Source organism: Ovis aries, chromosome X (genome assembly GCF_016772045.2).
Source record: "Ovis aries strain OAR_USU_Benz2616 breed Rambouillet chromosome X, ARS-UI_Ramb_v3.0, whole genome shotgun sequence".
Taxonomy (NCBI): domain Eukaryota; kingdom Metazoa; phylum Chordata; class Mammalia; order Artiodactyla; family Bovidae; genus Ovis; species Ovis aries.
In genome coordinates, this window is record NC_056080.1 from 40,227,909 (window position 1) to 40,242,267 (window position 14,359).

The window sequence follows — 14,359 nt, forward strand, 5'->3', positions numbered from 1 at the left end:
GCTTCCGGAATTGTTTAAGAGGATTCCTGATAAATCTGAGGCCCTTTTTCCTGTTTGTGAGGCTTCCTGACGTCTCTGAGTCCCTTCATAATGCTTCCTTCTCCTCCTGATATAGTTGGGATTCTTCCTGATGTATTTGAGGCCCTTCTTGACTTTTGAGACTGTACTTAACATGGTGACACTCTCTTATATCTGAGACACTTCTTTTCTGTTTGAGATCTTGACTGGCTTATTAATAACTCTCCTTAACTACTTTGCGAAACTTCTTGACTTGTTTGAGATAATTTGTCATGTACTTTCTCTCTGTTTCAAATACTTCCTGACAAGTTTAAGACTCCTCTGTATGTGTTTGAGACCGTTCGTGCTGTATTTAAGGACCTTCCTTGTGTCAGATTTCCCTGGTGCTGCAGTAATTAAGAATCTGCCTGCCACTGCAGGAGGCATGGGTCCAATCTCTGATCCAGGAAGATTCCACGTGCTGTGGAGCAACTAAGCCCATGCGCAACTACTGAGCCCGCGCTCTAGAGCCTGGGAGCCGCAACTTCTGAAGCCTGAGTGCCCTAGAGCCCATGCTCCACAACAAGAGAAGCCACCGCAATGGGAAGCCTGCACCCTGCAACTAGAGAGTAGCTTCAACTCGCCGCAACTAAAGAAAATCAGCTCGCAGCAATGAAGACCTAGCACAGCCAAAAATAAATAAATATATATATATTTAACTGTTAAAAAATAAAGAACCTTCCTTGTGTATTGAAGACTCCTCCTGAAAAGTTGAGCATAACCATGACTTCAGATTCTACATGACACATTTGAGACCTTTTCTGACATGTCTGAGACACTTCTTCTTTTGAGACTCTTATTGAAATCTTTGCACCCCTTCTGGACGTGCTGGAGACCCTTCCTTTATGTCTGAGACCCTTCCTGACAAAATTAAAACTCTTCCTGACTATTTTGAATCTTGATGGTCCACTTTGAGAGAAGTGATGATTTCAGACTTTTTCTCTTTCTTGATAACAATTCCTGTCTTGAGACACATCCTAACATCCTTGAGACTCTTCCTGATGTATTTGATATCTCTACTGTATTTATTTTTGCAGGGCTGCTGTTAAAAAAAAAAAAAAAGTTCCTCAAACTGGGTGTCTTAAAACAACAGAAAGTATCAATAATTCCCTCACAGTTCAGGAGCCCAGAAGTCTGAAATCAAGGTATCAGCAGGACTGATTCCTTCTGGAGGTTCTGAGGGGGTATCTGTTCTATGTCTCTCCCAGCTTCTCTTGGTTGCTGGCACTTCTTGGCATTCCTTGACTTGTGGACATATCGCTCCAATCTCTGCCTCCACCTTCAGAGGGCATTCACCTCCCTATGTGTCTTCACACGGCCTTTCTATAAGGACAGCAATCATTGAATGTAGGGCCCACCTTACTCCACTATGGCCTCATCTTTACTAATTACATTCACAAATGCTCTATTTCCAAATGAGGTCACATCCTGAGGTTCCAGGTATATATGAATTTGGGTGGGAGGGAGGCATTATTCAACCCAGGTGCATGTACTAACATATTTGAGATCCTTCCTAACTGTTCGGAAGATCCCCTGGAGAAAGAAATGGCAACCCACTCCAGTATTCTTGTCCAGGAAATCCCATGGACAGAAGCACCTGGTGAGTTATAGTCCATGGGGTTGCAAAGAGTCAGACACAACTGAGCGCATGTGTGCATCCTAAATGTTTGAGACCCTTCAAGACACATTGCTAATGGCTGGATGAATTTGAGACCCTTTCTGACTTGAGATGCTTCCTGATTTTTTTGAATATTTCCCTAATGTATTTGAAGCCCTATCTAACTTGCTTGTAACTCTTCCTGTTCAAGTCTTCCTGACATGTCTGAGATTGTTCCTGCTATATCTACTACTCTTGTTGACATATTTGTGAATCTTCCCAATTTATTTGAGCTACTTGCTGAATGAGACTGTTCTTGGTATATTTGAGACTTCTGTCTCTTTTACAGCATTCCTGATGGATTTGAGCGGCTTCCTACCCATTTAACACTCTTTCTGACATGTTTGAGAAGACCTCATGAATTTTTTGAGACTCTTCCAGATGTATAAGAGACCTTTTCTGATGTTCTTGAATCTTTCCTCAACTTGGCTGAGATCTTTTCTGACAAGTTCAAAACATCTGAGATGTATTTGAGACACTTCCTGCTCTTTGAAACACCTTACTGACTTATTTCCAGCTTGTCCTTACTATTTTGAGAACTTTTCTGAATTATTTGAGAGGATTCCTGATGTATGTGAGACACTTTCTTCTCTGTTCTGGCTTCTTCCTGACAAGTTTGAGAGTCTTCCCGGAGACAGTTCTTGCTATATTTGAGAACCTACCTCGTGTATTTAAGGTTTCCTGACATACTTAAGAGCCTTCAAGACTTGTTCAAGATTCTCCATGATATATTAAACACCTTGTCAAACTTGCCTAAGACCCTTCTTAACTTATTTGAAACTTTACCTGACACGTTTGAGACCCTTCTGGAGGTGTTTGGGTCTCTTTCTCTCAGTTTGAGATGCTTACTGACTTATTTTACAAGTTGTTCTTGACTACTTTAAGAACCTTCCAGACTTCAGATGATTCCTGAGACTCTTTTCCTCTGTTTGCAACACTTACTGATATAATTGCTACTCTACCTGGTGTATTAGGTTCTTCCCAATATACCTGAGGCTCTTTACCCTCTCAGTTGTATCGAGACACTTCCTTTCTGTTTGAGACCCTTATCTATGTCTTCGAGACGTCTCTGACTTGCTTCCCAACTCAAAATCACTTAGTGAAATGTTTAAGACCCTTCCAGAAGTATTCAAGACACTTACTGAACCTCACTGACAAATGTTCTTCACAACTACTTTGAGATCCTTCCAGTCTGATTGAGAGGATTCATGACGCATTTCATATCCTTCCTCTCTCTTGACACTTCCTGTCATTTTCGAGACACATCTTGTCATGTCTGAGACTCTCCCTGATGATAATGAGCCCCTCCCCCTCCCATGTATTTGAAACACTCTGTGACATGCATGACCCTTCTTGATGTATTTGAGACCCTCCCTTCTGGACAGGTATGTGAAGTACTTGGGACTGTTCCTGAGACACGTCCTGGCTTGTTGGAGATGCTTTGTGATATGTCTGCAACTTCCTGACTTGTGTGAGATACTTCCTCGTGTTCTGGAGACTGTTCCCTACATACTTGCTATTCTTTCTGATAGTTTTGAAAATCTTCTTGCTGTCTTTGAGACACTTCCTAACTGTTTGAGACCATTCGTGACATATCTGAGATTCTTTCTGTCTCTCTGTAATCATTCCTGACAGATTTGAGAACGTTCCTTTCCTATTTGTGATTCTTCCTGACATATTTGAGAGTCTTCATAACATCTTTGAAACTCTTCCTGACATCTGTGAAATCTTTTCTAACTTGCTTGAGACTCTTCCCAACTTATTTGAGAATCTTCCTGACATGGTTAAGACTCACAGATGAACTTGAGCCATTTCCTTCAGTTCAGTAAACCTGGGTGATTTATTTATGGTCCATCCTTACTACCTTGAGAACATTCCTCACTTATTTGAGATGCTTCCTTATGTATTTGAGACTTTCCGTCTCTGTTCTAGACTGTTCTGGAGAAGTTTAAGACGCTTCCAGTCATGTGTGAGATTTTTCATCACATATCTGAGAACCTTCCTGACATATTTAAATCCCTTCCTGACATGTTTTAGAGCATCCATGACTTCTTTGAGACTCTTCCTGATATACTAGGAACATTTATTTCTATTTGCTTGAAATCTTTCCTCCTTAACTTACTTGAAACCTTTCTTGACAAGTTTGAGACTCTTCTGGAGGTATTTAGATGTCTTTATATCTGTCTGAGACCTTTATGTATTTGTTGGACTTGTTTGAGAATATTCCTGATGCATATGAGACCCTTCCTCTCTACTTGCGACATTCCTAATAGGTTGGGGAAACTTCTTGACCTGTGTGCTACTCTTCCTGATCTATTTGAAAGCCTTCCTAATTCATTTGAGTCCCTCCCTTCCTGAGATGTTGATTCTCTGGGTTGTATCAGAGATACTCCACTTTCTTTTGAGACTCTTACTGACTTAATCATAACTCTTCCTTATTACTTTGAGAAGCTTCCAGTCTGGTTTGAGAGGATATGTGATATATTTCAGATCCTTCTTCTCTCTTTGTGACACTTCTTGTCATGTTTGAAGCACATCTTGACATGATGAGTCTCTTCCTGTCCACTTGAGATGTACCTGCTATGTTTGAAACACAAAGTTGAGGCTCTTCCTGACTGACTTTCTCTGATTTGCCCAAGACCCTTCATGACATGTTTGAGACCTGTATTCATTTCTTTATTTGACACTCTTCCTGACAAGTTTGAGACATATCATGACCTTTCTCAACTATTGGAGACTGTTGCTCTCAGTCTGAGGCATTTACCTATTTGAAACACTTCCTAACTACTTTGAAAGTGTTCCTGGTTTGTTTGAGGTGATTTGTGATGGTTGAGACACTTTCTCTAATTGTGACCCTTTGCATTTGAAAGGGTGAAATACTTTTGAAACACATTTCAAAACACGTTTGAAAGGGTAAAACATGTTTGAAACACTTCCTGACAGTTTGAGACCCTTCCTAATAGACGACACTTTTTCTAAATTGCTGGACTGTTTAGGACCATTAGAATGGGCTTCTCTGGTGGCTCAGACAGTAAGAATCTGCCTGCTATGTGGGAGACCTTGGTTCAATTCCTGGGTCAGGAAAATCCCCTGGAGAAGGGAAGGGCAGTCCACTCTAGTATTCTTGCCTGGAAAATCCCATGGACAGAGGAGGCTGGCAGGCTACAGTCCATGGAGTCACAAACAGTTGGATGCAACTAAGCAACTAACACTTTTACTTTCACTTTAGGACCATTAGAGACATATTTTACACTCTGCCTGACAAATTTGAGATACTTCCTTACCAGTGTCAGACCCTTCCTGGCTTGTTTGAGTTGACTCAGTTCAGTTCAATTCAGTTGCTCAGTCATGTATGACTCTTTGCAACCCCATGAACCGCAGTACACCAGGCCTCTCTGTCCATCACCAACTCCCAGAGTCCACCCAAACCCATGTCCATTGAGTCGGTGATGCCATCCAACCATCTCATCCTCTGTCGTCCCTTTATCCTCCTGCCCTCAATCTTTCCCAGCATCAGGGTCTTTTCAAATGAGTCAGCTCTTCGCATCAGGTAGCCAAAGTATTGGAGTTTCAGCTTCAACATCAGTCCTATCAATGAACACCCAGGACTGATCTCCTTTAGGATGGACTGGTTGGATCTCCTTGCAGTCCAAGGGACTCTCAGGAGTCTTCTCCAACACCACAGTTCAAAAACATCAATTCTTCGGCACTCAGCTTTCTTCACAGTCCAACTCTCATATCCATACCTGACCACTGGAAAAACGATAGCCTTAACTAGACAGACCTTTGTTGGCAAAGCAATGTCTCTGCTTTTTAATATGCTGTCTAGGTTGGTCATAACTTTCCTTCCAAGGAGTAAAACATCTTTTAATTTCATGGCTGCAATCACCATCTGCAGTGATTTTGGAGCCCAGAAAAATAAAGTCAGCCACTGTTTCCACTGTTGAGTTGACTACTCTATTAGATATTCCTCTTGACTATTTTAGTCTCTTCCTGCTAGTAACATGACTCCTGGTATGTCTGAGATCCTCCCTAATGTGTTGCCATCTTTCCTATTTGACCCTTTCTCATAAAATTTTAAGAGTTTTACTTTTTGAGATCCTTCTTGGAGATTTGATACTTTTCTTGATTACATGACACCTTTCCTTTGAATTTGAGACCTTTTGTGATGTATTTAAGATGTTCATTTCAGTTTGGAGCCCTTATGAAATCTTCCTATGTTGAGATGACTTCTGTTGTATTTGAGACACCTCCTCTTTCTTTGAGAGCATTTATGATACATTTGTGACACTTCCTGATCTATTTAAATCTTTCCTATATGACTGAGACCCTTCTTGTTTTATCTATGACCCTTCCTGAGATAATTAAAATTCTTCCTTACTATATGGCTTCCCCAATAGTTCAGCTGGTAAAGAATGTGCCTGCCAATGCAGGATAAGAGACATGAGTTCAATCCCTGGATCGGTAAGATCCCCTGGAGAAGGAAATGGCAGCCCACTCCAGTATTCTTGTCTGGAAAATTCCATGGACAGTGGAGCCTGGTGGGCTACAGTCCATGGGGTCACAAAGAGTCAGACACGACTGAGTGTACTCACATACACACACACTTTACCATATGGCTCAGCAATTTCACTTCTAGGTATATACTCCCTGAGAAATAAAAACTGATGTTCACACAAAACTTGTACTCAAATATTCATAGTAGCATATATTATATTGTTTTTATTTTTGGCTATTATTAATTTCTATTATTAACACAAAAATAGAAACAACCCAAATGTCTATCAACTGATGAATAAATAAAATGTGATATAGCCTTACAATGGAATATTATTCAGCCATAAACAGAAATGAAGTAACTCATACATACTACAGCATAGATGGATCTAGAAAACATTACACTAAGGGAAAGAAACCAGGGAAGAAAAGGTCACATATTATATGATTCCATTTATATGAAATGTCAAAATAGGCAAATTCATAGAGACAGAAAGTAGATTAGTCATTGTCACTAGCTTTGGGTAGGGAGGAATGGTGAGTGACTGCTAAAGGGCATGGGGTTTATTCTTAGAGTGATGAAAATATTCTGCAATTAGATAGTGGTGATGGTTGCAAGACCTTGTATACATACTAAAAGCCACTAAATTATATACTTTAAAGTGGTGAATTTTACTGGATGTGAACTATGTCAACAAGAAACTATCACAAAAACAACAAACTCTTTCTGATGACTTTCAATTTTGAGAGACTTCTTGATATACTTAGGATCTGTTCTGACTTTAAGTCCTTTAAGAACATCTTTGAGACACGAAAACATACTCCTCCTGATGTGTTTTTATTTTAAGGTTACACGGCTTTATTTTTCTCCAGCTTTATTGAGATGTACTTGACATTTAACATCGTGTAAATTTAAGGTATACAATGTGATCATCTGATACACGTGTATATTGTGAAATGATTACCACAATAAGGTTAGGTAACACCTCCATTACCTAATATAATTACCTTTTCTATGTGTGTGGTGAGAACGTTTAAGATTAACTCTCTCAGCAACTTTCAAGTATATAATAAACTATTGTTAAATATACTCACCATACTATACATTAGATCTCCAGAACCTGTTCATCTTATAATTATAAGTTTATACCCTTTGACCAACATATCCCATTTCTCCCAACACCACCACCCCCACAACAGCTGCTGGCAACTGCCATTATATTCTGTTTCTATGAGTTCTATGGACTTGTTAGAGTCCATATTATAAGTGAGATCATTCAGCATTTATCTTTATCTGACTTATTCCATTTAACATAATGCCCTTAAGGTCCATGCAGGTTTTCACAAATGGATTTCCTGCCATTTTATGGCTGAATAATATTCCTGCATGTATATGTATATATCACATTTTCTTCATCCATTCATCAACTAATGGGCCTTTAGCTTATTTCCTTGTATTGCCTGTTGTGAATAATGCCACACTGAACATAGGAGTGCAGATATCTATTTCAGATCCTGATTTTATTTCCTTTGGATATATACCCAGAAATGGGAATGCTAAATCATATGGTAATTCTATTTTCAAGTTTTTAAGGAACCTCTATACTGTTTTCCAAATGGCTGTACCAATTTACATTCCCACCAACGTCAGCAAATGTTTTTTTCTGCATCCTTGCCAACACTTGTTATCTCTTATCTTTTTGATGATAACCATTCTAGCACCATTCTAACAAGTATGACGTGATAGCTCACTGTGATTTTGATCTGCATCTCCGTGGTGATTGGTGATATTGAGCACCTTTTCATGACTTGTTGGCCACTTGTATGTATTCTTTGGGAAAATGTCTTTTCAGGCCCTTTAACCATTTTTAACTGTTGTATTTGGTTTTTCGGGTTTTTTTTTTTTTTTTTGCTATTGAGTTTTATGAGTGTCTTATCTATTTTGGATTTTAGCCTATCATCAGATACAAGGTCTGAAAATATTTTCTCCCATTCCATAGGTTGTCTTTTCATTTGTTTATTTCTTCTTTCACTGTGCAGAAGCTTTTTAGGTTGCTGTAGTCCCACTCATTTATTTTTGTTTTCATTGCTTGTGCTTTTGGTGTCATATTAAAAAATCACTGCCAAAAATCATTAAGGAATTTTTCCCTTATGTTTTTTTCTGGGAGTTTTATGGGTTCAGGTCTTATATCTAAGTCTTTAATCAATTTTGAGTTAATTTTTTGTGAGTGATGTAACATAGGGATCCATTTCATTATTTTACATGTGAATATCCAGTTTTCCCAATACCATTTATTGAAAACGCTATCCTTTCCCCAGAGTATTCTTGGCTCCCTTGTCAAATATTGTTGACAGTATGTGCATGGTTTTGCTTCTGGGTTCTCAGTTCTGTTCCATTTGTCTACGTGTCTATTTTGATGCCAGTAGTATACTGTTTCTATAACTATAGCTTTGTAATATACTTTGAAATCAGGAAGTACAATGCCTCCAGCTTTGTTCTTCTTTCTCAAAAGTTCTTTGGCTATTTACAGTCTTTTGTACTTCCACATGAATTTTAGGATTGTTTTCCTATTTCTGTGGAAAATGTCATTGGAGGACTTTCCTGGTGGTCTAATGGTTAAGAATCTGCCTGTCAATGCAGGGGACATGGGTTTGATCCCTGGTCGGGGAGGACTCCACATGCTGCAGGGCAGCTGGGCCCATGCACCACAACTACTGAAGCCCACTCGCCTAGGGCCCATGCTCCACAACAAGAGAGCCCACCGCAGAGAGAAGCCCATGTACCACAACTAGAGTGTAGCTCCTGCTCACCACAACTAGAGGAAGCCCACAATGTGCAGCAATGAAGACCCAACACAGTCAAAAAGAAAGAAAGAAAAAAAATTTTTTTAGAAAAATTTTTAAATGCCACTGGAATTTTGAGAGAGAGATGCACTGAGTATATAAATGGCTTTGGAAAGTATGGACATTTTAATAATATTAATTCTTCTAATCCATGAAGACAGGTTATCTTCTCCTTTTTTGTATCTTCTCAACTTCTTTCATCAAAGTCTTATAATTTTCAATGTACACATCTTTTACCTGCTTGGTTAAAATTTTCCCTAACTATTGTATTGTTTTTAATGCCATTATTAATGAGATTGGGTTTTTTTCATATTTCATTGTTAGCATATAGAAATGCAACTGGTTTTGTATCCTGTAACTTTTCTGAATCTACTGATTAGCTCTAGCAGGTTTTTTTTTTGTGAAGTCTTTAGGATTTTCTACATATGAGATTTTATTATCTGCAAACAAAAACAATTTTATTTTTTGTTTATATATAAGTCACAGGTATACAACATTATAATTTGACAGCCATACACACTATAATGTGATCACTCCCAAAAGTCTAGTTACTATCCATCCCCATATAATTGACTCCCTTCATCCCTTTCACCCACCCCCACCCCCTTTCCCCTCTGGTAATCAAGCTGCTCTCTGTATCTATGAGTTTGCTTTTGTTTTGTTTTGTTTAGATTCCACATATAATTGAAATCATACAGTATTGGTCTTTTTCCTTCTGACTTATTTCACTTAGCATAACACCCTCAAGGCCCATCTATGTTATCACAAATGACAACATTCTTTTTGGCTGAGTAGTATTCCGTTGTATATATACACCTCATCTTCTTTATCCATCCCTCTGTCAATGGACACTTATGTTGTTTCTATCTTTTGGCTATTGTACATAATGCTGCAATGAATATAGGGGTACCTCTATTTTTAAAATTCGCATTTTCATATTCTTGAGATAAATACCCAGAAGTAAAATAGTTGGGTCATATGGTAGTTCCCTTATGGCTCAGCTGGTAAAGAATTCACCTGCAATGTGGGAGACCTGGGTTTGATCCCTGGGTCAAGAAGATCCCCTGGAGAAGGGAAAGGCTACCCACTCTAGTATTCTGGCCTGGAGAATCCCATAGTCCATGGGGTCGCAAAGAGTTGAATATGACTGAACAACTTTCACTATCCACTATGGTAGTTCTATGGCTTCCCTGGTGGCTCAGATGGTAAAGAATCTGCCTGTAATGCAGGAGGCCCAGGTTCAATCCCTTGGTGGGGAAGATGCCCTGGAGAAGGGAATGGTGACCCTCTCTAGTATTCTTGCCTGTAGAATTCCATGGACAGAGGAGCATGGAGAGCTACACTCCATGGGGTCGCAAAGAGTCATACACAACTAAGTAACTAACACTTTCACTGTCACTTTTCATGGTAGCTGTATTCTCAATTTTTTTTAGAAATCTGCATACAATGGCTGCGCCAATTTACAATCTCTCCCAACAGTGTACAAGGATCCCCTTTCTCCATATCCTCTCCAATATTTGTTATTTCTAATCTTTTTTATAATAACCACTCTAATAGGTGTGGGTGGGATGATATCTTACTGTGGTTTTGATGTGCATTTCCCTAATAATTAGTGATGTTGAACATCTTTTCATGCGCCTTTTCATCTTTTCATGTTGGTCATCTATATATCTTCTATAGAAAAATGCTTATTCATATATCTGCCCATTTTTAATTAGACTATTTTTGTTGTTGTTGAACTGTATGAGTTCTTTATATATTGATAGTAACACCTTATTGGATTTGCAAATATCTTCTCCCATTCAGTAGTTTGCTTTTTTGTTTTGATAATGGTTTTCTTCACTGTGCAAAAGCTTTGTAGTTTGATGTAGTCTCTTTTGCTTATTTTTACATTTGTTTCCTTCGCCTTTGGAGTCAAATCTATAAAAACATCACTAAGACCTACGTCAAGGAGGTTACTGACTATGTTTTCTTCCAGGAATTTTATGGTTTCAGGTCCTACATGCATGTCTTTAATCTACTTTGAGTTCCTATTTGTTTGTGGCGTAGGATAATGGTCTAGATTCATTCTTTTACATACGGCTGTTCAATTTTACCAGCACCATTTATCGAACAGACTTCCCTTTCTTCACTGTATATTCCTTCTCTTTTGTCATAAACTAATTATCCATACATGTGTAGGTTTATTTCTGGGCTCTCATATCTGTTTCATTGATCTGTGTGTCTGCTTTTGTGCTGGTACCATACTGTTTTGATTAAATAGCTTTGTAGTATAGTTTGAAATCAGGGACCATGATACCTCCAGCTTCATTCGTCTTTCTCAAGTCACTCTTTGTGATTCCATGGACTGTAGTCTGCCAGGCTCCTCTGTCCCTGGGATCCTCCAGGCAAGAATCCTGGAGCAGGTTGCCATTCCATTTTTTCCATTTCTTCTAGGTCATACAATTTTTTACTGTATAATGCATAATAGTCCTTATTATCCTTTATATTTTCCACATAGCCCCCACTCCTTGGGTGGAAGATCTACTTCAGGTGCAGTACACTGAGAATACTGGGGCATCGATCACTCTTGTCCCAACTTGTTCTTGAGGCAGAGGTTTCATGAAGGAAGAGGAAAACTGAAAAAACCAGAGGCTAGCAAACCCTGCTCAGTGCTCAGCTTCTAAAGCAGAAAGAAGCATGTGACTTTTCCTCTCCCCAGCTATGGAGCCATGGCTTAGAAATTTTGCCCAAAGGGAGAGGCAGACCATAAAACAGAGCCCTGGACTCTTTCCAAAGGAACTAACTCAAGTCTAAGGATTCTATCAAAAACAATGCAGGAACAGTGGAAAGTGATTAGGAGGAGACTGATAGTTTCATTAGAGGCACAAACTAAATCACAGGCCAGCTAGTTTACAGGGAGAACCAGTGAGAGTGACAGCTAGAATACCCCTTCTAGGGTCAGAAGAACCCTCAAAGATTGACCTCAAACACTATCCCTCTAAACTAATCTGGATTTAAAGGGTTCCTTCTGTGGGGCAGTTTATGCCCCAGGGCATTGTTGAAAGCAATAGAGCAATCAGCCATCAATTAGTGGGTTTAACAGCTGGGTGTGATCAGGGAAAAAGAGCTTCAAAAAGAGTCCTGCTAAAACTGTCATCCCAGACTGATTGCTCATGCCCAAGACTTTGCCCTAGGAGGAGCAATATCAGAGGTTTCACACTGAAGGGGAAATCAACTTCACTAAAATAATCCAGCCAGTCACTAAGCAAGTAAACAAATAACAACAACTAGCCTCAGGGGCAAGAGAATCAGTGTCCAGAGTTGCTATAATACTTTATATAAAATGTCCAGTTTTCAACAAAAAATTACAAGACATGAAATAAAACAGGAATGTATGATTCATACACAGGGAAAAAATCAGGTAACAGAACCTGTCTATGAGAGCAGTAAGATTTAACAGATGAAGACATCAAAGTAGCCATTACAAATATATTCAAAGAACTAAAGGAAATCATGCTTAAAGGAGAGAAAGGTATGATCACTATGATTGACTGAATGTCTGTGTTCCCCTCAAAACTCACATGCTGAAGTCTAATCCCTAATGTTATGGTATTTGGAGGCAGGTCCTTTGGGAGATAATTAGATCACGAGGGTAGAGCCCTTAAGAATGGGATTACTGTCCTTATAAAGAGACCCCAGAGAGATCCCTTGCCCCTTTTGCCTTGTTAAGATACAATGAAAACTCAACTGTCTATGAACCAGGAAGCAGATCTTTACCAAATATACCACCACGTTGATCTCAGACTTCCCAGCCTTCAGAACTGTGAGAAATAAATGTTTCTTGTTAAAGCTACCTGGTCTGTGGTATTTTGTTATAGCAGCCCTAACCAACTAAGAGAATAACTATGTCTTATCAAGTAGGAACAGCAATAAAGAGATTGTTGTTGTTCAGTCAGTATTCTCTGGAGATATAATAAAGAGAGGTTATAAAAAAAAAAAAAGAACAAAATGCAAATTCTGGAGTTGGAAATACAATAAATGAGACTTTCAGTATCTGATTCGGCATGAAGCTTTGGAAGTTGCCACTCTGTCTTAAAACCTAGTGAAAAGTTGAACAGACTGAGAAGGCAACAGCTCTTCTTGGATTTGTAAGAGGGGAGAACATAGGGCAAATTACTACCCCAAGATGGAAGAGACAGACAAGTGAACACAGGAAGTCACAGCTTACTTGAACAGAGACTCACCAGTAGAAACGACCATAGGAACCACTGTAAGGGTAGAAAAATCTGAACTGTAATTGATGAATTGCTCGAGGCTCAGTATGCAACTCTGAAAGCTAAAAACTCCAGAGGGAATCAATTAAGGGGGTTTCCATAATATTGTGAGATTCACCTCCAGGATTCAACCAATTTCCTACAGTTAATATTGGAGTAAAATCCCCTCATAGGGATGGGGAGAGGAAAGGAAGTATTTTGACATACACTATCACACTCTATTCTTAACAATATCTGCCTTCATGGGAAATTAATTAAACAGAGTCTAACCTGTTGAGGTATTATCAAAACCTAACTGACCTAGGGAGAAGGGAAATACCGAACTACAGCCCATTATAGACATACTGCCCCAACTATAGGAGAAGAAAAGACTAGAAACTCTTGTGAAGTTCACAGTCCAGAGGCATAGTGTCACTAACAGACAGATCTAATCACAGGAATGTATAATCCTCTCCGTCCCCCAACACTTCACCACCACATTACTAAGGCCTGTTTACAGCAGTTCCTTTTACGCAGTACATCATGTCTGGCTGTTAAGAAAAAAATTACAAGATACCGCAAAGCAAAAAACACACTTTGAAGTGAGAGTAAGCCTCAGAAGCAGACATGGGAGGAATGTTGGAATTATCAGATCAGGAATTTAAAACAACTATGATTAAACTACTAAGGGCCCTAATAGATAAAGTATGCAGCATGTAAAAACAGTTGGGCAATGTAAGCAGAGAGATAAGAATCCTAAGAAAGAGCCACAAAGAAATTTTAGAGATTAAAAACACTGTAACAGAAATGAAGAATGCCTTTGATGGGCTTATTAGTATACTGGACATGGCTGAGGAAAGAATCTCTGAGCTAAACGATACTTTAATAAAAATCTTCAAAAACTGAAAGCAAAGAGAATACAGTCTGAAAAAAAGAAAAATAGATAAAAATATCCAAGGTCTATGGAACAACTTAAAAACAAAAAGTATAACATCAGCATAATGAGAATATCATAAGGAGAAGAAGAAGGAACAGAAGAAATATTTGAAACAATAAAAACAGAATTTCC